At 50.4% G+C, this 22,911-nt stretch overlaps 1 pseudogene across 1 annotated transcript; it reads right to left on the bottom strand.

Annotated features, from left to right (window-relative positions):
* Positions 1 to 1,078: 1,078 nt before the first annotated feature.
* On the bottom strand, positions 1,079 to 21,577 carry LOC144113310 (sodium-coupled neutral amino acid transporter 7-like; annotated as a pseudogene). Its single transcript, XR_013310725.1, has 9 exons — positions 21,096 to 21,577; positions 12,239 to 12,360; positions 10,969 to 11,167; positions 6,135 to 6,270; positions 5,026 to 5,118; positions 4,506 to 4,563; positions 2,851 to 3,113; positions 2,089 to 2,288; positions 1,079 to 1,479 (listed from the first exon to the last, which is right to left on the bottom strand). The product of XR_013310725.1 is annotated as a sodium-coupled neutral amino acid transporter 7-like (transcript).
* Positions 21,578 to 22,911: the final 1,334 nt, after the last annotated feature.

Genomic DNA, 22,911 nt, shown 5'->3' with positions numbered 1-22,911 from the left:
GCGTGAGCGGGCGGTCCAGGTGCACTGCCACGCTTTAATTCCGGGCTGTTTGTCTCCTAAATAAGCAGTCTCTTGCAGCTTCCTTAATGAAATCTCGGTGCTGAAGGCAATATTTAAGCAGTCCACTTTTCTTGCGTGCTTTGCGTGGCAAGGCTGTCGTAGCTTGGAAGCTGCCCCCTATTTTGTGAAAAGGTGTGAAGCAATTTCGTGGCACCTTTGGTCTTCACTCTCGCCAAACCAGTTCTGTGGCGGCGCGCCACACTTCTCTTGTGAAATTTTCGCAGATATATTGTTTACATTCAACGGAAACAAAACTTGCAACAAAAGGAAACGAAAGTTAATTGGCTTTTTTGGGGGAAAGGAAACGGCGCAGTATCTGTCTCTCATATGTCGGCGGACACCTTAACCGCGCCGTAAGGGAAGGGATAAAGGAGGGAGTGAAAGAAGAAAGGAAGAAATAGATGCCGTCGTGGAGGGCTTCGGAATAATTTCACCACCTGGGGATCTTTGACGTGCACTGACATCACACAGCGCACGGGCGCCTTAGGGTTTTGCCTCCATAAAAACGCAGCCGCCGCGGTCGGGTTCGAACCCGGGTACTCCGGATCAGTATCCGAGCGCCCTAACCACTGAGCCACCGCGGCGGGTAAACGAAAGTTGCAAATGACGATTTTGTTGCGTCGAATAAAGAGCGCGCTCGAGAATAGTTTGAATGATTATGATTAAAAGGCGCTCAACAGGTGGAACTTTGAAAGTTTATTGTTTGGACACAATCAGGAAGGGTATATTGCAGGAGGCCCCGACACGCTCTTACTGTTCATTTCTGCTTCCCCCTCACCAGGGTTACATTCAGCTCTGATTTCGGCCAGCGCTGACTGTGTAAACCTCCAGCTTAAGTGGTGAAAGGCGCATACACGCTGGCAGCACCCAGCTGCCAGAGTGCCTTGTGGACATTTCTCTCCATCAACTGGAGAGACTGAACAGGAATCTAAGACATTTGTGTAGCCTTTGCGGACGGAATGTAGGCGGTCGACCGATGAGATGCGCCGGTCGTGAATTCAATGTGTGGACAAACATATGAAGGCGGAGGCACCGCGGAATCTCGTGGTTGCATGTACACTGTAACCGAGATCACATTTATTTCGAGAAAAAATGTGCCAAATAAGCTAAAACAAATGTTCATGCAACAATTAAGTTACAGATCTTCCAATGTAAGACAATATAAAAGGGGGCGCACTCATCACACTCCTATACAAAATGTACACTGCCAAGTGGCACTGAGAGGGCTTCGAGGCACTCAGGTGCAAAGCAAATGATGTGTGCCACCCTTGGTGATGTCGTTCAGGATTGTATCGAGCAAGACCACGCCGAAGACGAAGCTGCCGATGACCACCATGAGGCCGCCGATGGCGAACACTACCATAGGCCGCTTCAGGCCGAACTTCTCTTGCTGGTGGAACACGCCCAAGAGGCAGAGCCCTGCAAGCAAGCGTGTTACATCAAGGTAGAGCCGCATGGCTTGGCAAAGAAATTTCAAGATCACATGCATGTGACGTCAACGTCAATGGTGCTGCTCAGTCATGCCGGCGGAAAATAAGCACGTCTGCAGGAGTTGCAGTTCGTTTCACTTGAAGGAACTGAAAACGTGCGTTCGAGGGAGCGCTTCGATTGACGCCACCCGTGATACTTTAGCGGTACAAGCAAGGCCGCACTACTTTGACCTCGCACTACAACCTGCACCCGACATTTATTAAACGGCAGCATCATAAGCCAGGCTCGTCGCTTGCGCCATTCCAGCCTTGAGAGCCAAGAATCAGGTCCGAAATGTCGCATCGAGCTGACTTCCCGCTAACCCTTCTGTCTGTCACCAATTTACGGCAATGCCACGCGTCCAGTGGTCTCGACACCCAACAGAGCAACATCGGAACAAACTTGCGGGCGGCAAGACCTCGTGACGAAAGCACAGAACGTCACCCTCGAACACCTATGGCAATACCAAAAGCCGCAGAACGTTACACAAGGCGCAGTCATTACAGCGAAAAACAATCCTGCACACTTCCGCGTGGCCTAGAAGCAGCAAGGGCTTACCCGGAAAAATGAAGATATTGGCAGCTGCCAAGCAGCCCAGGAGCTCGATCACGACGCCAACGTTGGACGTAAAAGTGGCTAGGGCGACGGTGGTCAGGAACCAGCCCGTGGTGATGTAGATGCGCCTACGGGGCTCGCCTTCGATGAATTCCTTCGTAGGAAGCTTGGTAAGCTCAGCATAAAGGCCATCAAAGGCTCCCCTGCAGGCAAGCACAGAAGATTGTGGCCCACAGTAACAGAAGGGTGTCCTCTATGGAGGCACATACTAGAGCTACACAAATGTTACTCGTAAGCTAACAGCATCTCGGAGGTAGACACAGGTGACGTCGCAGAAACAGTGCTTCTCACCGACTGCATTTAAGCTGCGAGTCGTAATTTTAAATACAACAGGGCCTCCTGAAAGCGGCGCGTCCAAAAATGTTACCTGCAAATCTAGATTATACCACCACAATCTTACGATTTTGTTTTTCTTTCTCGCTCATTCATTCATCCATTGGAAAGGACAGTCTGAGGCCTGGGGGAGGGGGGAGGAGGAGGGGGAGTTTTAATGCACTGTCCAGTTCTACAACTGTGGCACGAGGGGGAGGGAGTAGCTTTCACATATGTCAACGTGTTAAAACACGCTCTAGAACGTCGAGCGACACTTAATTCTTTTGTTCCATACTTCATCCGTACGATCACTGCCGCAAAATTGATCACGACCGGTGCGAGCGCGGAACGTCAGAGAGACGAGGAAGGCGGCGCCCAGAAGGGCACACCCACCGGCCGCAGAAGGCGAGTAGCGGGTACGTGGTGACCATCTTGACTATGAGGGCGCCGATGCCGAACAGCACCCAGGGGTTCGAGGCGTCGAACATCTGCATGATGTCTGGCTTGACGGCCGAGCCATAGGCCATGTAGCCGAAGGTGCCCATGAGCGAGTAGATGACGAAGAGGAAGAAGGTCGTCATGACTGTGGCCTTGGCCAGGTTCGCCAGCCGCCGGTCGCGCATATTCGCGTATATTGGGACCACCACCTCGTGTGCCTGAGGAACAGACACTCCATTAGTCACCACTCTCCTGCAGGAATTTTCTGTTACGCGGCACACTCGCCAGCCCACTACAGAGGGTCTCGTGTAACACCTTTGACAAGCACGGCTGCGCACAGTACGATGCGTAAACAAGTCAAAGACCTTTATCTTCCGCAGTGAGAGCGTTGGATGTTCTGCTACGCAACGGCAAATGCGGGCGCCTTGAGGTGCTAGCCTTGATCAACCAATAGAAAGGAATGGGCATATCGGAGCTCATCCTATAAGAGACAGCATTTTTGGGAGAGAGAAGGCGGCGACTTAGAAATGATTTCAAGACTGCGTCTATAGCTGAAGCCGAGAAGCCTAGTATTGTAAAATGAGTGTGCTTCGGATAAACAAATGACAGGCGATGATGCGGGTGGCGTCAAACACCCGCAGCATCGACTGCAGCGCGGGCACCAATGGAAGACTTCAACATGAATCCGACAGCACGTCCACTGACCACTTTGCACGAAATAAACGCATGCTGCTGAAACACATACGGCTTCGCTTACGCCTGTTGTCGTGGGTCTTTGACCCCCACCTCGAGCAGACCAGATACGTTAGCCACTCTGGCCAAGCTGCCTTCGCGCCATGGAAAATAAAATCATCGAAAGCTTTCCATCTCTCCTTATTGAAATGTCTCGTGGTCGCACAAATATTAAGCAGGTCATTTCACTTGCCCACTCGGCATAAATCACTGAATGGGGAGCTTTTTTACATGCGGCCGTCATAGAGTGGCAGACTGCTGCACCAGCGCCGACAGCTGCTGCCTATTCGCATCTGACTTTCACAGAAAATCAGCCTGCAGGAAGCACTGCATGTACCATCGGCAGTAAATGTTTACGGAATGCGTATTGCTGTACTGCACATCTGTCATGCAATGCAGTCGCATGGTACTGTCAGCAGAAAGAACATGTTCGTCCTCTGGATTACGTGACCGCGCCGAAATAGTTTTCTGCACACTCGCTTCCCGTGAACTTTTGCTGCCGATAGTACGCTCATATTAGATTATAGGAACGCAATAAGACCAGTGATGTGCAATCGCTCGACTAATAGATGCCGTGTAGAAATAAGCGCTTAGACCAACACGAGCGCCAAAAGACAGTCGCAGCTGCACGCAACGCTTACCACACAGATTATGGCTTATGCTAGCGCCAGTTTAGATAAGTTTGTGTCCAGATGCACTGAAGCATCTAAAGTAATGAGAAGAACTGCACCAGCACGTACAACAATTCCTATAGTGGCACTGGTTATCTTCTGGAGGCATGTTTGGAATGAAGCAGATATGCGAGAAAGAACATTCCCTAGGAATTGTAAAGAGCAGAAACCTTGGACCTTAAGAGAGCCTTCCTGTCTGACACCTACCTGGTAAGCAAAGCAGATCACAGGTAGAGTCACAATAAGGTCGATGAAGCTGTTCGGTCTGTAACGGCAACGAAGAATGGTTCACACTTGCGCGCCACTCCTACCATCAGCTGACACCACAAACGCGGGAGTACAGATCAATGGTCACGAAGGTAGCTTAGACAGCAATATGACGTTCAATATTTCATCTGGACGCCCTGTGTAAAAGTCATGTTTAATTGGCTCCTGAACATTTATAAACAACATTATCATTGAAATCAGACTAACATATTAGCTTATAATTAAAATATTTGCAGCAAATTTTAAGGCTAGTATGTTACTTCAGCTTAAAAGAGCGCGTAGTTTCGGTATGAGTATGAGTCGCGTTTGTGGTATGAATCGCGTTCGCGAACACAGCAGCATCGAACGCATTAAATCACTCATATCCTATTTCGTAATTTACAGAATAAAGACGTGATATACATAAATATGCGAAAGAGCAGCACTAAATGGTGAATGAGTTGCAACTCGGCAAGCTTACTTTGTCTTCATGGTGACTGTTTCGAGCTCCTCCGTGGAAAAAATGAATATAGTCAGGAAAACAGGATACAGCATGACGAAGATCCCGAGCGAGCTGAAGAAACAAAAGGCGAAAGCACAGGCAAGAATTAGTAGATTCAAAACTTCCATTTCGCCACTGAATACTTGTTCTCAGGCAAAAATGTTTTGCTGAAGACGGAAAATTGACAAGGGACAAAAGTTTCCAACTTGTCAGTGCGGGACCGGCAGAGAACCCGCACACTCCCAAGCGGTCACCAGCGCCGCACAAGGAATCGCAGAAGCGGCGATTGCATCTATAGTTAAATACTTGGAATCTGCTTTACGAGCTAGAAGGCTCAACAGGCCTGCTCATTCCTGGACAAGTTCACTTCCCCGACAAAGGCGAATGTCAATGGCATTCAGTCGCGGCGACTCGGTTCTGTGAAATATATGGAATGCGAGTGCATCACAAACGACCTTTTGTACACACTTGCCGCTATTCATGCACTCTTTCAGCGAGTCATGCGAAGTGCTAGAGCGGAGAAGCTGCAGTGTGTGCGATGCGACGTTTTTACTGGCGCGCACACGATGCAGTCATGTAGGAACCGTCGCCTGAAGAGTGTTTCTGGAGTAACGTCAAGACCACAAGAAGGCCCTTGATAGCACTCACGCACCGAGTTGGGGGGAAAAACCCATCCCGACGTCACGTTCACGATAAGCCCTCTTTTGGCAAGCCAGCAAAACCACAGGCCTGCGCCCAGGCCATCTCAAATCACACATTTCTCATGCGCTTGAATAATAATAAAAAACTAAAGACAGTTCCGACAGTAAGATAGTATGAATGGTTCTTTTCAACAGTAAAATTTTATACTTATACATGGTCCTAAATGAAATGAGTCCTACATTAATCACCGTATTACCCGGATTACATGAGTAGAGAAATGAAATTCGCAGTGCTCTGTTGAGAACGTTGTGCTGAAAGATTAAAATTTTTTTTAATGTTACGGTGACAGAACGTGGCAAAGTAGAATGAAGCGTGCATTGCGGAGTGCAGTGCCGCGCCTTGACAAGCATGCAGCAGACGACGCAGGAACTGTAGCGGCCACGTACCTAGCGTATTTGAGGAAGTCCAGGCGCTGGAAGTAGCACAGCGGCATTATGAACAGCACGGCAGTGACGAATGTGGTGAACTGGCGGTTCAGGTACCACTCGTGACAGAAGACAGGTCCGAACAGGGAGGCGAATACTGCGAGAACGTGACGCAGGCACCTCTAAAGTATGAGAAGTACAAATTGGCATCGCAAAGAGTACGGAATGGTACACGTCCGCTCATCGTTACCGATGTATTAATGTACCGAAGTGTGCCGTCTGGCTGCGCGCGAACGACCTTTCATTTATTGACTCCTGGGGCCGAAGCATTACAAAGGATACAATGGCGGTAAGACTAGAGTGATTGTTTTTTTATTAAAAATTGGTTTGGTTTATGGGGTTTTAACGTCCCAAAGCGACTCAGGCTATGAGGGACGCTGTAGTGAAGGTCTCCGGAAATTTCGACCACCTGGGGTTCTTTAAGCGTGCACTGACATCGCACAGTACACGGGCCTCTGGAATTTCGCCTCCATCGAAATTCGACCGCCGCGGCCGGGATCGAACCCGCGTCTTTCGGGCCAGCAGCCGAGCGCCATAACCACTCAGCCACCGCGGCTGCCTTTTTATTAAAAATGGGCCTCTCAATACACACGTGTACGCTCCGATCATGCGATCACAGAGCACGGACAAAAACGAGCAAACGAGTGCACATCGAGAGTTCACAAACTCGCAAGCGATCATTGCGACTGATGTGGAGAGGTATGCGCTAGCATTGCGACTGCACGATTCTGTAAACGATTTCTTTTTAAGAAATGCAGTCGTAAGCATCGATTTGGGAAATCAATTATTTGCGTGTTGCTCAATTACTTCACATCATTACGCATCACATCAGCAGGAGAGGAGGACGAATCTACTGTTGTTCACCTTCCTGGTGATGGAGGTTTAAGTGGACGCCACTGATTCACTCAACGAGAGCCGAAGCGAACGTTACTGGTCCGACCGCTCCAAAGCCAGAAGAACTGAAGGAGCGGTCGGGCGCTGCCGTTGACGAGATGTAGTGCATCTGGCTAGGTGGCGTGACCCAGCCAACCACAGTGCGACACACATTCTCTTCCGTCTTTCATCCCCCCCCCCCCAATCTCTTCCCTCACGGCGCGGTTGCGGTGTCCACCGAGAAGTGGGACAATCATCGCAGCTTTCCTTTTCGTTTTTCGCTCTTACACAGAGGCTTCAAACATCCATCGCCGAAGACTCCGTATTTTGTCCATGACTAATAATAAGATCCCGTAGCAGCGATGCTGTCACGTCCACACCTGGACGCACGGGGGGTGGCCGCAGTGTCGGCGCCGCATTTGGCACCCTTATCGGTCTTCGCAGAAAACTGGCGATCTCCAGCGGTCAAGTGGGTCTATACGCAAGCGCGAAAGAGCAAAAGCATGCGCCATACTTCGCTATATGCCCACAATTGCGAAACTGTTATCGCGCTATTCAATGATGCGCCGGTTCAACCCCACAGTCACAACAAAACAAAAAAGGGAACGATTCATTTGCGGCAGCCCACGGTACTTTGTCAACTGCGGGTGGCCAGCGAACGCCTTTAGCGATAAAATGACCCGGTTTCCCTTCCCGGCGCGCACATCTCGATAAACGCGCACACAATGACAGCTGCGCGGTAGGGGCAAATATGGTGTATCCCGCCACAGTGAAAGTCGGACAAAGCCGGCTATAGGCCGCAAATTCAGAAACGCAGGTTAAGATCATCCGCATGCAGCAGCCACAAACCGCACTCACTCACGCTGCAAACTTGGATACATTTCGGCATTCTTCCTGTTATTTAAGATTTCGTATCAGCGTTACCTATTCCGACATATTTCAAGCACTATATTTCACTTCAACAGCCTCCACCCGTTTAGAAATGTATATCTTGACGCACAAAGCTCGGATTACGATTGATTTCTTCCTTACCCGTTGGAAGGCTGCCATAAAAGACACACATGGATGAATTCTGTACATCGAGCGCGGACGCCACCGAAGCCCCATCGTCGTTAAGCAATCCAGGTGCACTAGACAGCATCTATTTTCAGGGCTACGCTAACCACCCGCACTATGCCTTTAAGGTCTGCGGTGCCCAGCCAACAAAGGCATTCGAGACGAGGTCGCGTTAGAATGAGGAACCAGCGCTCCCTTTCTTCACTAAACACCTGACACGGAGTCCCAGAGCAGCCAAGCAATAGACGCGAGCTTCCGTCCGAAAAAAAAAAAAGGGGGGGGGGGGGGGTGGGGGGGGGGGGGAAGAGTGGGACATACGTGCAAGCGTCATGTTCTCGTTAAGGGTGAAGAGGCCAGTGCATATCTCCGGTTATCAGAGGCCTCCGGAGCATCGCGGAACTGACTGACCGGCATACCGGCGAGGCACGCAGCTCTGACCACGTACGAGGGTCGTTCAGTAGAGGTTTCAACTTGCAATTATTGCGCCAGAAGACAAGAACGTTTGCACGGTTTGCCTCCCTCTGCGTAACAGATTTCGAGTCACGAGCTTCTGTCAGTGTTCTACGCAGCTGCTCATTCGGCTTTACTCCGGACACCCTCACGTAGGTCTTGAAGCCTTGACTTGTTAGCTTTTCCCCCCAAAGGAAGCACTCGCCTTTGAAAAAAAAAAATGTGCTGCCCCGGGTGAGGTATTCTCAGCGGCATATCAACGATGGCGAAGAATCTTAGCTGAGCGGCATGCTGAATTCCATTTGCACTGCGCTCCAATTGTGAGCGGGAGCATCGCCTGGCAACAACCCGCCTCATTTGCACAGAGGCTGGCTTCTGACTGCCGTGAGATGCCCACGTGCTGAGAATTCCAGGCAGTCTAAAAAAACCCGGAGCCATCAGCCATGGAGTGCCTCATATCACAAACAACCCATTACCCATTCTCTGGCAACAACAAAACACCTGTGGGCTCCATGCCGCGTTTGTCTTCGATTACTCCCAATGAATTTACTCAAAGGAAAGCACGGTATCTCGTGAAAACACTCGGCAGGTAGCCGTCACCATTCCTTGCTTGTCTCGAACACTCAGCAATGCGAGTCTTTTTTTCGGAGCACTATAGTGAGAAAACACCTTGAATGTACCGGAATGTTGGAACTACATCGTTTCTACGGGCCCAGCATTAATGCCCAGTTTCGTATCAACCTCAAGAATTGGCGTGCGCTCTGGTAACAGCTATGTTTTCCTACTTGCGGCATACTCTCTCAGAACATATAGTGACCAACCGGCATGACCACGGCCCGTAATCCAACGACTTCCTGCAACGCCTGAACAAAGGTGTCCGCCGTTTGGCAGTTGCATATATGACAGCGATTAGTTCCCGTGCACATTATTCATGCGTTGATGGTTACTTGCCGGCGTTTCCATTTCGCACAAAAGTTGAATCGCGCCACAATGATTGGTGCTCACTTTCGCTTCAGCCATTGCATACAAGCAACATTAAACACGCCCCGATGCGAAATCAAATGAGATGAAAGCCACGTGACTCATAACCATCACCAAAAATGATGCAACATGAATGCAACATTTCAATATCATCTGCCTATTGCATCATATCTACGCATAAATCCTAATAACGTCACTCGCAGTTCTTGGACGGCATTTCAAAGATCTGTCAATAGTACAGCCGCCTTTTGTGACGACGTATCGCTCAGGCTTTCCGTAAGGGGGTCGCTCATCCGAAGTCCACCCAGATCCGAGCTGCTTACGCCGGGATTGTACGACATATGGTGGGAAATGTGACCCGCATACCATCGTCATTCGAAATATCTGTTGGGACGTGCTGCTCTTTATAGAACAGGAACCTGATAATTTCTGTATTCTACTTGCTTCATTCTCGCTCCTCGAGCTGACATCACCGTTAACTGTAGAGATCAAACTGTCGTCGTTTTCTGGTTTACAATTCGCCATGTGTCTCACAGTAATATGCGCTCGCTTTCAAGTGAAATTTCAACAATCTGCGACTGCCGGAAGCTGGTAAGGGCAATACATTGAATGACACTTAATACAAGCGCTCCAAACACGCTTCAAGCAGTCCCATGGAACACATACGGTCTGCAAGAGTTTACTGGCGGTTTTCGTCTTGCACGTAATTTAGAACGTCGCGACGCAACACTGTTACGCCGTTTATGGATCGGTGTTGCATTTACCACCCACTATGCTTTCCGGATGGGGATGGCCGACAGCCCTGCGTGTGAGAGCTGTGGTTGTGAGAAGACCATCGCTCATCTTCTCTGTGAGTGCCCTGCATTTGCGAGTGCAAGACATACACTGTGTTGTGCCCTGGACCGCCTCGATCCTCGCCCATTAACAGAGCAAAAGATCCTCGGTCCGTGGCCACGGCAGTCGACTGCCCTCAAGGCATACAAGGCACTCTTTGCCTACTTGAGAGCGACTGGATTGAGTGACAAATTGTGACAGCGTTGTGCGTGTGTGTGTTATGCCTTTTTTCCCTTCTCTCTTCCTTCTTTTAGTCCCCTAATCCCTCTTCCCCAGTGCAGGGTAGCCAACCGGAACCCCTTTCTGGTTAACATCCCTGCCTTTCCCTCCCCCTCTTTTTAGTGAGAAATAAAACCTGTCTATAGTGAGCATGAAATTGTTGCCAAAAAACTAAACTTACTTCTGAAGCAGCAAGCTTCTCGCAGTTTGCGTTAAGGCTTACTGCACATCGCGACCTATCACAAGTGGGGAAGTTGGTCAGTTGCGCCGAGCAGTATCGAACAAGGCTGCGGGCAAAGAGCCGAGTCCGACATACGTAAATGCTACGGGTTCGACGCTCTTTGCAGCCGACATGGTTGAACAGACGCGGGAGAAAACTCACGTCTGTCGTATTGGTCGCCGATGACGATAAGGAAGGTGATGCTGATGCCGTAGCACGACAGCAGGATCGAGACGGCCGCCAGCTGCTGGGCGCGTCGTCCACACGTGGTGAGCAGCACGTCGTGGAACGTGTTGTCGCCGTTGAGGTCGGAGCAGTAGCCCAGGATCAGCATTGTCACCACGTTCAGGCAGATCATGAGCTGCGCGCATCCAAGGCGTACTGTTTTATAATCAGTGGTCTGGCACCCGAGGCCACAGCGCAATCAGCGATGCATCTGGACGAGGCACTTAAGCTCCGCCTTAAAGGCTTATGGGGGTTTAATGTCCCAAAGCAAATCCGGCTACGAGAGACGCCGTAGTGGAGGGATCCGTAAATTTCAACCACCCGGGGCTCTTTAGCGTGCACTGACATCGCACAGTACACAGGCCTCCAACACTTCGCCTCCATCGAAATTCGACCGCCGCGGCCCGGAATTGAAACCGCGTATTTCGGGTCAGCAGCCGAGCGCCATAACCACTGAGCCACCGCGGCGGCCCACCTTAAAAGGTATGACGATATTGAGTTATTGGGTTAATGCTCATATATGCAAAATTAGTCATTCTATGCTCTTAAGTTCATAGATCGCTGGGAGCCTTCATACCACTCCGGGTGCAGTGGTGCAGAGGTTAAGGCGGCGGACCTACACTTTCGTGGCCACTCGTCATTCTTCACAATTCTTGAGCGATCGCTGTAGTAGCTCCGCTTGTGATAGAAATCCAAGTTTTATATCATTAGAAAGATGAATGTATTTACGTTTTAATGGTATGCATTGTTAATAGCGAATAACTGTTGGTACGAGTGCAGAGAGCAAATAACGTAGTGCATAAAACAATACTTTTGTTTAACTTTCTTGCGTCGTTCTTTTAAGCTACTACTGCACAAAAAAAAGGGGGGGGGGGAAGGCAGCTTCTGGTGCGTTTGAATGATACGTTCATCTCTATAAACTGAGTGGTTTTCGGCTCCAGCAGATAGTTATTTAGAAGCGGCGCTGCAAGAAAGACCTGCAGTGACAAAAAAAATGACATTAACTGCTCACTAGTTTCTCAGCTAAGTGACAAAACAGGCTTATTTGTCACATTTGTGGATCATGCATATTTCGTCAAATGCCCAAAATGTCCTTGAGCTGCGCTTAGTAATTCTTTGGTTTTCGCAGTTCAAAGTTAACCGTAATCGATACACGAGTATCCCAGCTGACCGCCATTCGGCAGGCACAGGATTTTCTCGGGCTCACTATCTGGAGAAGCGTCGCCGCCAGGATGCCGCCAGCGCGGTCGTAGGCGGCCGGGTAGTTGAGCACGCCGGCTCCCAGTGCAGAGTTGACCAGCAGGAAAGCTGCCACGCTCCATCCGACCCCTGCGAGGTGAAGCACTACAGGTCAGACCAACAACGCGCAACGTACACACAAACTGCGGAAGAATTCCAAGGCCACCCTACTAGAGAAACAGAGGGAAGAGGAATATTGGGATGCAGAGGTGCCCACAGGTCGCACATGAAAGCGTGTAGGGCAAAAGCTACGTGCGTAAGCTGAAAAAAAAATTATATCTAAGTTTACCGGCTTAGGGCACTAATCAGCGAGAGCTGATTGGCATTAGCGCTCGAGATGTCTTGAGTTGCATGGCCCATTTTGACGTTTCCCAGGTGACTTCCTGGTTGGGCGTCCCACAGGCCCCTATTGGCGTCTGTATTCCCTCACGTGCGTATACTTGGCCTTCTTCCGCTTGTGTTCTTTGGCTCGATGGCGTTCCCGGCACACTTCAGGGAATCCAGGTCCCGCTTGCACGAAGCAAATAGTCTAGTTCCCAGCGTTGTCTTATTGGCAGTCTAAAACCACCGATGGTTTTGAGGAAAGGAATGTCGCATAACTGGCTCACTGGCTCAGTGAGCCAGTTATGCCTCAATCGCACTGTAAGGTGGCGGTGGTGTGCACCTACAAATTGAGTTTTCCAGTGACTACCTACTAATTGATGGTTTATGGTTTATGGGGGTTTAACGTCCCAGAGTGACTCGGGCTATGAGGGACGCCGTAGTGAAAGCCTCCGGAAATTTCGACCACCTGGGGTTCTTTAACGTGCACTGACATCGCACAGTACACGGGCCTCTAGAATATCGCCTCCATCGAAATTAGACCGCCGCGGCCGAAATCGAACCCGCGTCTTTCGGGTCAGCAGCCGAGCGCCATAACCACTGAGCCACCGCAACGGCTACCTACTAATTGAGGCAGTTCCGTTCCTTTTCTCAAAACTAACCGAGGGTTAAGATTCCGTTGGTTTTGAGGAAGGGAAAGGCGCATAATTGGCTACCAGGGTCAGTAGACACCTCAGTCGCGTTTTGAGTCCTACAGAGGGAGGCAGTCATGCGCCATTCCTTTTCACAAAAACGAAAGGCTTCGGCTGCGAATAAACGAATTACGCGTTACACAGCTGCCACTGTGCCTCCTAAATTGCGTCTACTAAATGGCTTGTACAAAGATATTAGCTTTTGCTGTAAAAAAAAAAAAGTCGCCTGCAACGCTTGGGGAATTGAACAGCTGTATACCATTTATTATTCGCGGTGCACACTGCCGCAGCAACGACTGGAGATAAGCAGCTAAGTGGGACATTTGAGAATGTTTGATAATATTTCATTTCTCCTGAAAGGCTTCATTCGAATTAACGCTAGCAAGCGTTGCTTTCCAAATTGTGAAACATTGAAATGCTCGGCCGTGAAGGAAAGCGGGCCCACTTTCACAGCGGCACAAACCAAACTCCTCAAGCGCGGCCAGGCTGCCGAGAGATTTCTCTGGGATATGGCATGAGCGCCGGAAACGCGATACTTGTTGTGCTCGGCATCAAAACTCGGCGCTATCGCTTACGTACTAACGCCTTCGCGATGGCTGCCGAAGCGGCACGTGGCAGCAGTGTGAAAGCGCCGGGAATAACGTTCCGGGAAAACGCCGCTGAACGCACGTGCTGGCGTGCCGAAAGCAAGGCACGCATTTTCAAGGATGAAATGCTTTCGCGTCCTGTTCTCGGAAAATTCGGACGAACACCGTCCGAGAACCTGAGGCTGAACACGAAGCCGTTGCCGAACTTATCCGAAACCTTCCGAACCTACCCGTCAGAATTTTAGCGAACAGAAAAACCACACTAAAGACCCGAATGGGGTTCGAACCAGCGCCAGCGCAAATCAAGCAGCTTCTTTCTCAACGGGCCCGCGAAATAAATTCCCGGGGGATTTTGATCCCTTTTGGCCAAATCCAACGTCAGTGGAAAGCGCCGCCGCATACAAAGAGCATATAGTTGAACACCACCAGAACACCAGGGAAAACCGCACAATTCTACCCCATCCTCACCCTTCACTCAACACGGAACAAGCACACGTGCTTCGCAAAGTTCGAACTAACACTGTCCTCACTCCACTAACGCTCTGGCGGATGGCGGGTGGCGTGACAGCTCACTGTCCCAACTGTCGAGAGATCAAGGCGGACATATAACCCATTCTCTACTCATGCAACGCTACCATTACCTCTCCTTATTTACCATAGCCTCCTGCCTGGAGTGTTCGGCTTCACTCAGACGCGGCTGATTATCAGCGGGCCTCGCCGGAGCAAGCACTCTTCTTCACTGGGCCTTAGCGCTGGCCTCAAATAAAGTTTGTCCCCCCCCCCCCCCCCACCCTCCTTTCTCGACCACTATGATATATTTCCGCAGCCTCTCGCGCTGCGTGTTCTCACGTCATCTTTCGTCCGTTCGATCTGCGCTTGCATATGCTCGGCGCCACCGCCGTGCAATTGAGACATGGCTGTACAGACATTGAAATGGAAGAATCATGGATCCGCACACCAAGGCGCTAAGGTGGCCCATGAAGAGCGAGCCGGCGCCATGTTGCGTCAGAGAGCGAAAGCAGAGAGCTCGTGCCCATCACGAAAAGCAGCCCGTAAAGAGCCAAAAGCGGCGATGGAAACCGAGCACGCAGTGCAGCTAAGAAATACGGCTCATCGCTGAGAGCCGCGAAAGCTGCCCAAGCTCGAAGAACAGAAGCGGACGAAGACAGGCGCACGTTCACGAGACAAGGGTCATGCGACCAGCGCCAGTGTGTGGCTGCCACCATCTATATGAGCCGTCCTGTGGATGCGCTACACCTTTCCTGCAATGCATTTCATGCTTACACCTACTCTAGATTTACTGACTGCGTTGATCTGCGCAAGGGCATCGAGGCCAATGAGCGCCTCAATCTGACATATAGCACAAGCTGAAGACGATGTAGAAATTTGTGGCATGTGAGATTACATCTACTCTCAACGGCGATGAAATTCGGAGATGCGCGACCTACAGACTGCTCGTAAATGTTACCGTGCGGGCGCGTTTCTCGTTTTCCGGCGAATGTCATATATACAGACGGGAAAAAACCCCACCGAAAAAAAAAAAGATTTATAAATCCGGCACTGAGCTCGGTGCAAAACCCAGGTTATCAAACTGTAGCGCCACTTTCGGCGTCCAGTCTAACTGCTCAGCGCTGCTCCAACCACGATTATAGTGTAGAAGGAAAATGACGGTTTCACCATAAGTTGGCAGTGCAGCTCATAGGCGACGCCTCCATCTCCTAAATGCCATTAAACTGGTCGCAGCGCATGGCTCACTTTTACTCGGAGGTTCGTAACCGGTAGGACTAATGAGCTCTGGCCGGAAACTGCGACGCAATTAGAACCAAGTCCGTTTTGTGTCGTGAAGACTAGTTGAAAGAAAGCGACCCGGTGGCGTATGCCACTGGATCGAGGTTACCGCGACCTCCGACTACGCAGCTACGCCATGGTGCAAGGGTGGAAAAACGCTGCTGCGCAGCTATTCGCCCCCCCCCCCCCCCTTTTTTTTTTTCGTCGACGCACGGCATATTTGAATGTTAAAAACAATATGAAGCCAACGCCACGCGCTCAACCGTTCGCAGCTTCTCAGTGGAACGGAAGGGGGTGTATTACGCGGACCCGTTAACGCTTCAGGCCTTGTAAAAAAGCTTTGTCGCTTAAAATGAATTACCCAGGTTGAGGACGGACGGCAAGTTATACAAGACTGTTTTGCTACGCAGCAATTCGGGGCAGAGCGAAAGATGCACAGGACAGGCACGAAAGAAAGCAGAGGTATACTAGTCTCCGTTTCTGAAGCAACTGCATGCGTCGCAGACACGCAGTTCTGCCTATGTCGAACCCATGCCGCCTAACGAGCAAACCGCTACGCACACAAGAGGATCACAGGAAGAAGCCTTACTATTAGAACTGCGTGTGTAGCACTCCGTGTACGTTGTGCAGATATCTTTCCCAGATATTTTGAATTCCTGCCGCTAAAGCATCGTAAATGAACAGGTAATTGCAGCACAATACATAGTGAAAATAGCCCAGCTTAACCTCAAACGAAGTCATCACTCGAACGGCCCTTTACCGATACTCCGATCGACACTGACATTGCAGCATGCCACGCTATGGAAACGCTTTCGACCTGCCAAGGAAACAAAATTTGCTATTTTCATTAGAAAGAAGATCTGGTATCACGTATGAACAATGTGTACTGGCTCACACCGAGAACATGCGGACAGAATTTACAGAATTTTATGTGCAGGTAGTTTCCGAATATTGTTATCCCCTATTCATGTACACTTATTGTGCCATGTCGCAAGAGAGATGCCTTTGCCTGAACATGCCAGCAGCAAGCATGGTCGGAGGTGTCGGCAGCTTCGGGCCTGAATTATACACCCTAAGTCGCACATTTCATCAGGGCCGCCGCGGTGGCTGAGTGGTTATGGCACTCGGCTGCCGGCCCGAAAGACGCGGTTTCGATCCCGGCCGCGGCGGTCGAATTTCGATGAAGGCGAAATTCTAGCGGCCCGTGTGCTGTGCGGTGTCAGTGCACGCTTAAAGAACCCCAGGTGGTCGAAATTTCCGGAGCCCTTCACTACAGCGTCTCTTTGAGTCTGAGTCGCTTTGGGACGTTAAACCCTCATAAACCAAACCATTTCACCGGGGGCCCCAGTCAACTCGCGCTGAGCACAATTCCAATGAAAAAAAAACAGCAATTCCAGCGTTACACCCTTTGTCGAGATTATGTATGGCGTTTCCAACAGTAACACTACAGTCAAATTTGGCAAACCGAGAAAAGCGACCGCCGCTAGCTCACAGATAAGATACTTTCAGCACGCGATCGGCGAGGGAGGTCACGTTGTCGGCTCGGCTGCGGAACGCTGATTATCCGACCCGCATTCTCACCTGCGGCAGAGTGCCTAGCCAAAGCATTCCTCCACTGCAAAGGGTTGTTTTGGCAGAGGAGAACAATGCCGCCTGCAGCTATGCTTTGAGATAGGAAACAGGAAGATGTTAACTCACCAAAATCGCGTAGCTGGCGTCAGCTATAGCTAATCGGGAGCCATTTCGCAAAGCTGTTCTTGTGTATAGCAATGCTTCGCGATTGACAGGCGCCCGCGCCCTAAGCACTAAGGATAGCGAACAGCACGACAGCCAAGGTGCGCAGGTCAAGTGCTCTAGCAATCGGTGCAACGCGCACTGTTTGGCTAGTTTGGTCGCCATAGCTGGGGGGCAATGTGGGAACGCAGACAACGGATAAAGAAGCGACTAAACGATGGCGGGCGAAGCTTACCAACTTGTTTATTGAGAAAAAATCAAACTTCCTTTTCTACCACGCCTGCGGTGGGCAACGTACCCATTCTCTCTTTTGTTTTCTCTGAGTAAACTGATGAACCGCAAAACTCTACGCATGAGATGACAGATACGTTGGGCCCTTCGTAATCGGGCAAAACCCGATTCTTCCATCCCGAACAGTTTTCTTAAAATTCGGGTTGCGCCTGTTTTCTACCCTAGAATTCTAGAAAGGTACGTTTTCCTGCACAAAGATGAACACACCGTACGAAAATTTGCGTATATCTTTAGCTTATTCCGGAGAGGTGTTTTAGAGCAACTGATGTTGAGCCTGTTGTAACGTTTGTTATGCGTGGAATTGGCTTAATCTAACAAAATACGGAAAGAAGGTTTTGGAATCTAGATGCCAAAACACAGGAACTGACCAGAGGTCATATTTGTCACCACTGTATCAGGCGCTACAGTAGACGAGCGCTTATAGTAAATTGTATTTTGCTGAAAAAAAAAAGGATCCGAAGAAACCCCAAATTTAACCTTAAAAAATACCGCTCGATTTTTACCCCCCCCCCCTCGAATTCCAGGGGGGGGGGGAGGGGGGAGATACCAGAAACGAAGGGCCCTACGTATCTAGTGCTAGAAGATTAATTCGCGCCCACTTTTCGGAGTTGAGCACTCGCCTTGTATTACGAAGCCTTTCTCAGCCAGCGTTTTCGTCCGAATTTGTCCCCTGCGAAAGGACCCTAATCGGGGTGAGAGTTTAACCACTCTGAGCAAAATACACACTTCTTCGAACGATCTGGACGGTATGTTTGTGCGAGAAAGAAGCCTGAACTATAGTTGCGCGGTGCGCACTTTCTCTGGTGCATGTGCGTATTCTCAAACGGCTGTTGGACAAGATTCTTCGCCGCTGTACAGTCGTGAGCAGTATAAAAGGGAACGAAGTTCCAGTATTCATTTATTGATTACCCCAGAGTTATGCGCGGGAAGCACAGCCTTTTTTGTAACTAGTTTTTCCCCCTGGTGCATAATATCCAAAAGTCACTCATATTTAGTGGGGAAATGACCATAAATTTCGCAGTTTTGTAGAAAAAGCTTGTTCCTTCTCGTGTTGCTAACTACTCTACTATCAGCAACAAATGAAACACGAACAAGAGCTGAAGCGCCAACACAAAACCACAAACATGTCGGCCGCTGGACAGAAAGTACAAGTATACGGTTGATTAGCACTTCTAAAGGACCGTCTTCACGCCTGCGAAGTGAAATTATCCTCCGCTAGTATTGAGGTTCCCCCAGCTAAAATCTCGATTTTACTGTCCGTGGTTCAATCGCCTTGTTCGCGTTTCATTAATTTGCTGCTGATGGTACACATTGCTTAAAGAGGGCGGATGTTGACTGCTGCCACACAACTATAGGAACATAGCTATAGTTCTGCCGGAGCACTCCCAGAAATGAAATAACTGTTTCGAAGACTCTTGCTGTGAGAAAAATGCATCATCGCGGAACAAAACCACTCAGTCATTTCTCACTCAAAGATGCATCTGCATGAAACTCGCCATTGGGAGCAGGCAGCCACCGGCCGGTTGCAACCAGTGCGAAGCTTAAGAAAACACGGCCATATCGCCGCCGACAAGCCGCCGCGCTATCGGATCTACTGCAGCCCCCGCGCTAATGTTACGCGCGGAAACGCGGAAGTTGCCCGTTTAAAGAGCACCACCGATTAAGAAAAGGGCGGCCACATCTCTTACGGCGCATTCCGATCGGCGATCGGGAGCAAGTTTCCATTGCTCCGCGAAACCGAAGAGCGTGTTTCAATGGGCGATTCGGATGCGTATCCCGAGTTCTGATTGGACCGCGCGACGGATATCTCGCTCCTTCGCGGATGCTGACAGCTGATCTAAATAGACCATTAGCACAATTGGACAATCCAAAAGACTCGTGAACAGCGGCTGCTTTCACTGAACTGCAATTACGATTTTAATTCTATGCTAACAGCGCCACGGGCCTCTAAATAACAAACGAGAAAAAAAACGCTTACTCGTTCTCCACCTGCAGGTGCGCCTCACGAGAACGCTGCGTTACGGCTGTATTTGTCAGGGAAAAAACTCGGGGGGGGGGGGGGGGTGCGAACGTAGCCATTGCACAGAGTGTCGCGTCCTTCATTCGCGTGCTCAACGCGTGCAGTGCGTTTGCGAACACCGAGACCCATAGACAAGTTTTCGCTTAATTATGCCCGACTGTCTGCCATTGGAACGATGTGCTCTTGCGCTGAAGGCCACCTCAGATGGGCGCAGGTCCGGTACGCGGCGCTGGCTCCACACAAGCAACGTTTGTGCCTTCAGTGATCGGCTTCACTGCGAGGGCGCTGTGCGCGCTTGGTCGCCTGTCCCGCACGCACATTGCGAGCGCCAGCACGTGCGCAGTGCACCCCACGCCCGCTGCACAAATGTAGGCAGAACCTGCAGGCGAAAGAGGAGTGCTTGCGCGGGAGGGAGCATTAAAGCATGCTGCGATTGTGAAAGAACAGTGTCCGTGCCTGCGAAGGGATACGCAAAGAGGACTCCAGGCCGCTAAAGCGATTAACGCGGAAGGGATTAAGGCGGAGCTCAAGTGTCCTCCAAGTTTTTTTTCTTCTAATCAATTACCTTTCAGCAATACAATGATCATACTTTCCCATTAACACCACAATATATATATATATATATATATATATATATATATATATATATATATATATATATATATATATATATATATATATATATATCCCTATGCTTTACTTGGTTTCGGAGACCTTTTGCAAAGGGTTTATACGAATTCCTGGCTCCCTGGAGAACGCCTGACTAGTCCGTATACACTCGAATAAAATGCCGATTTTCATGCTTGCGAAAACTTTCTACATTATGATGTACTGAAACATCAAGCAGGATTAAAACGCGAACACACATGTGTAAGAGCGCTGCGCGGCATCGACACGTAGCCGGTTAATTAATACACCTCGCAGAAACCCTTGAAGTAAAAACGTAAATCTGGCTAGTTGAATTCACTATACAGCTGAACGCGAAATTGTGACAACTCTTGTTGCATAGATGGTGGCACCCTTTCGGCACTAGATGCACTCACCGCAGGGGCAAGAAACAAGTTTCTCGCCGCAGCTGTTGTCTGCGTCGGTGCACTTGTTTCTGGTTTGGTTTATGGGGGTTGAACGTCCCAAAGCGACTCGGGCTACGAGAGACGTCGTAGTGAAAGGCTCCGGAAATTTCGACCACCTGGGGTTCTTTCACGTCCACTGACATCGCACAGCAAACGGGCCTCTAGAATTTCGCCTCCATCGAAATCCGACCGCCGCGGCCGGGATCGAACCCGCGTCTTTCGGGCCAGCAGCCGAGCGCCATAGCCACTCAGCCACCGCGGCGGCCGCACTTGTTTCTGCCGGCACCCAAACACGCGCAGCAACGAAAGGCGCACCCACCTTGCTTGATGGCAGGCGTGGAGATGATGGACTCCGTGAAGCTGGCGTCGGCCGGCGGGGGTGAACAGCGGCGTCTTCTCGCCGTTCTCCTCGCTGATGGGCGCGTACTCGACCGTGTTGGTCCGGCTCAGTCGCAGGGAGCCCTGCCGCATGCGCTCAGACAGGTCAGTGGACAGGGTCTGCCACGCGATGTAGGTGGGGTAGTCGGTGGAGCTGTGGAAGCTCTCCTGAATGAAGCTGCCGCCGGGGCCGTACCGGTAGAAGGCGCCTGGAGGGAGAGGCGCTCCGCCAGCCGTCGAGGCGAACGCCTCGCTGAAGCTGACCATGCTTCTGCGGCGTGTGCTTGCCATGGGGGCTACCTGGCCTGCGTGTGGGGAACCCAAGCAGGAGACTCCGTCAGCGGCCGGACACTCGACCAGGCCGGACCTGCGCTCAGCCTTGTGCCGCAACGACGCCGATGGGCCCGCTCCTGCCGTTCAACTGCGCCGACTGCGGCTGGCGTGGCGAGCTTTGTCGCGAGAAAGTCGAATCGTTTGGGAGCGCTTGCGCAGTGGACCGCGGCCTAAGTCAAGGGCATCTGGTAAACCGGGCCGCGCCGCCGCTCTGGGTGAATCCAGCGTCGCCGCCGGTGGGATCCCGCGTCCCTCCTCGCCCTCGTCTGTTTGCCACCAACAAGAGTTCGGCGTGCGCAGCGGCTATCGGCGCTGTCTAGATTAGTCAAGCCGAGGACCGATAAAATGCAGACAAGATCGGGTTCCACCGCATCCGCGCGCATCTCGCTAGCGGCGCCTCTCTGCTCGGCCGGGGGCTATCGTTCGCCGCTGGTTCGCCATTGTGAAAGGCCGTTCGTAAGCAGGCACCCTATTCTAGCCCTTAAGGGCGCTATTCATGATTTTGGTTCAAAACAAATATTTTTCGGGCTAAATTCGCCAGTTTTCGAACGAAAAACCGGCAATTTTTTACACGCACATGCAAAGTTTTGTGCCAACTCAAGATGATTTCACGTAGTAAAACGTGGAAGCATTGTGTTTCCAAGAGTACTGGTGGCAAAATCTGTCAGCAAGAAAATGACGGGAGAAGTGCTACCAAGCTCACTGTTTTCCGAAACATTTCTTCACTAGTTGGCATAAAATAAAGTGTCTTAATTGCATCTCAAACGAACAATTTGGCGATAGCTAGAGCACACTTTGAGAAAAATTTCCGAGTAAGCAATGTCCACAATTGTCTTCAGAGCGCCGCGAAGGGCTAGAAACCTGCTTTCGGTTGCACCAGAACGTTTGTACTCCTGCCTCGGCACGTTTTCTCGCACAAACTAAGTACACAAATAAGTTTATCACAAAGCAGAAACTTATCTCGCCGTCCCCAAAGCTGAACCCCTAAACGATCTTTAAAATGGTGAATATCTATCGCCAATTCTTATCGTTTTCGGGAGATTACACGCAACGAAAGCCCGACGAACCGCTCGTTACCAACGAACGCACTGGACAACGCAGAAACCACGAATAATGCAATTGCTCAAAGGCGAACGGCTTTGCTTGAAAGGGGGATGTTAGTTTGTCGAAAAAGAAGTATGAATATCCCTAGGGTTCCCCTTGGAACGTACGGAACAACAGTACGCTATGGACGCCATAAGCTGTTGAACTTATTTTGTCACCTTAAATGTGCGAGCGAACCTGGTTGCATAACTACCCTGCTGTTATACGGTGTTTGCAACTGCTCCCCCAGTGCTACATGGCACAGCACTGTGCCATGTATGGTAATAAGTGCGTTAAACATGCCCAATATCACATCTTCCTCACCTTTATATCAGTTTTTT

This window comes from Amblyomma americanum, chromosome 1 (genome assembly GCF_052857255.1).
Source record: "Amblyomma americanum isolate KBUSLIRL-KWMA chromosome 1, ASM5285725v1, whole genome shotgun sequence".
NCBI lineage: Eukaryota > Metazoa > Arthropoda > Arachnida > Ixodida > Ixodidae > Amblyomma > Amblyomma americanum.
Note: the sequence above shows the minus strand (reverse complement) of the source record. Positions and strands in the feature narration are given on the sequence as shown.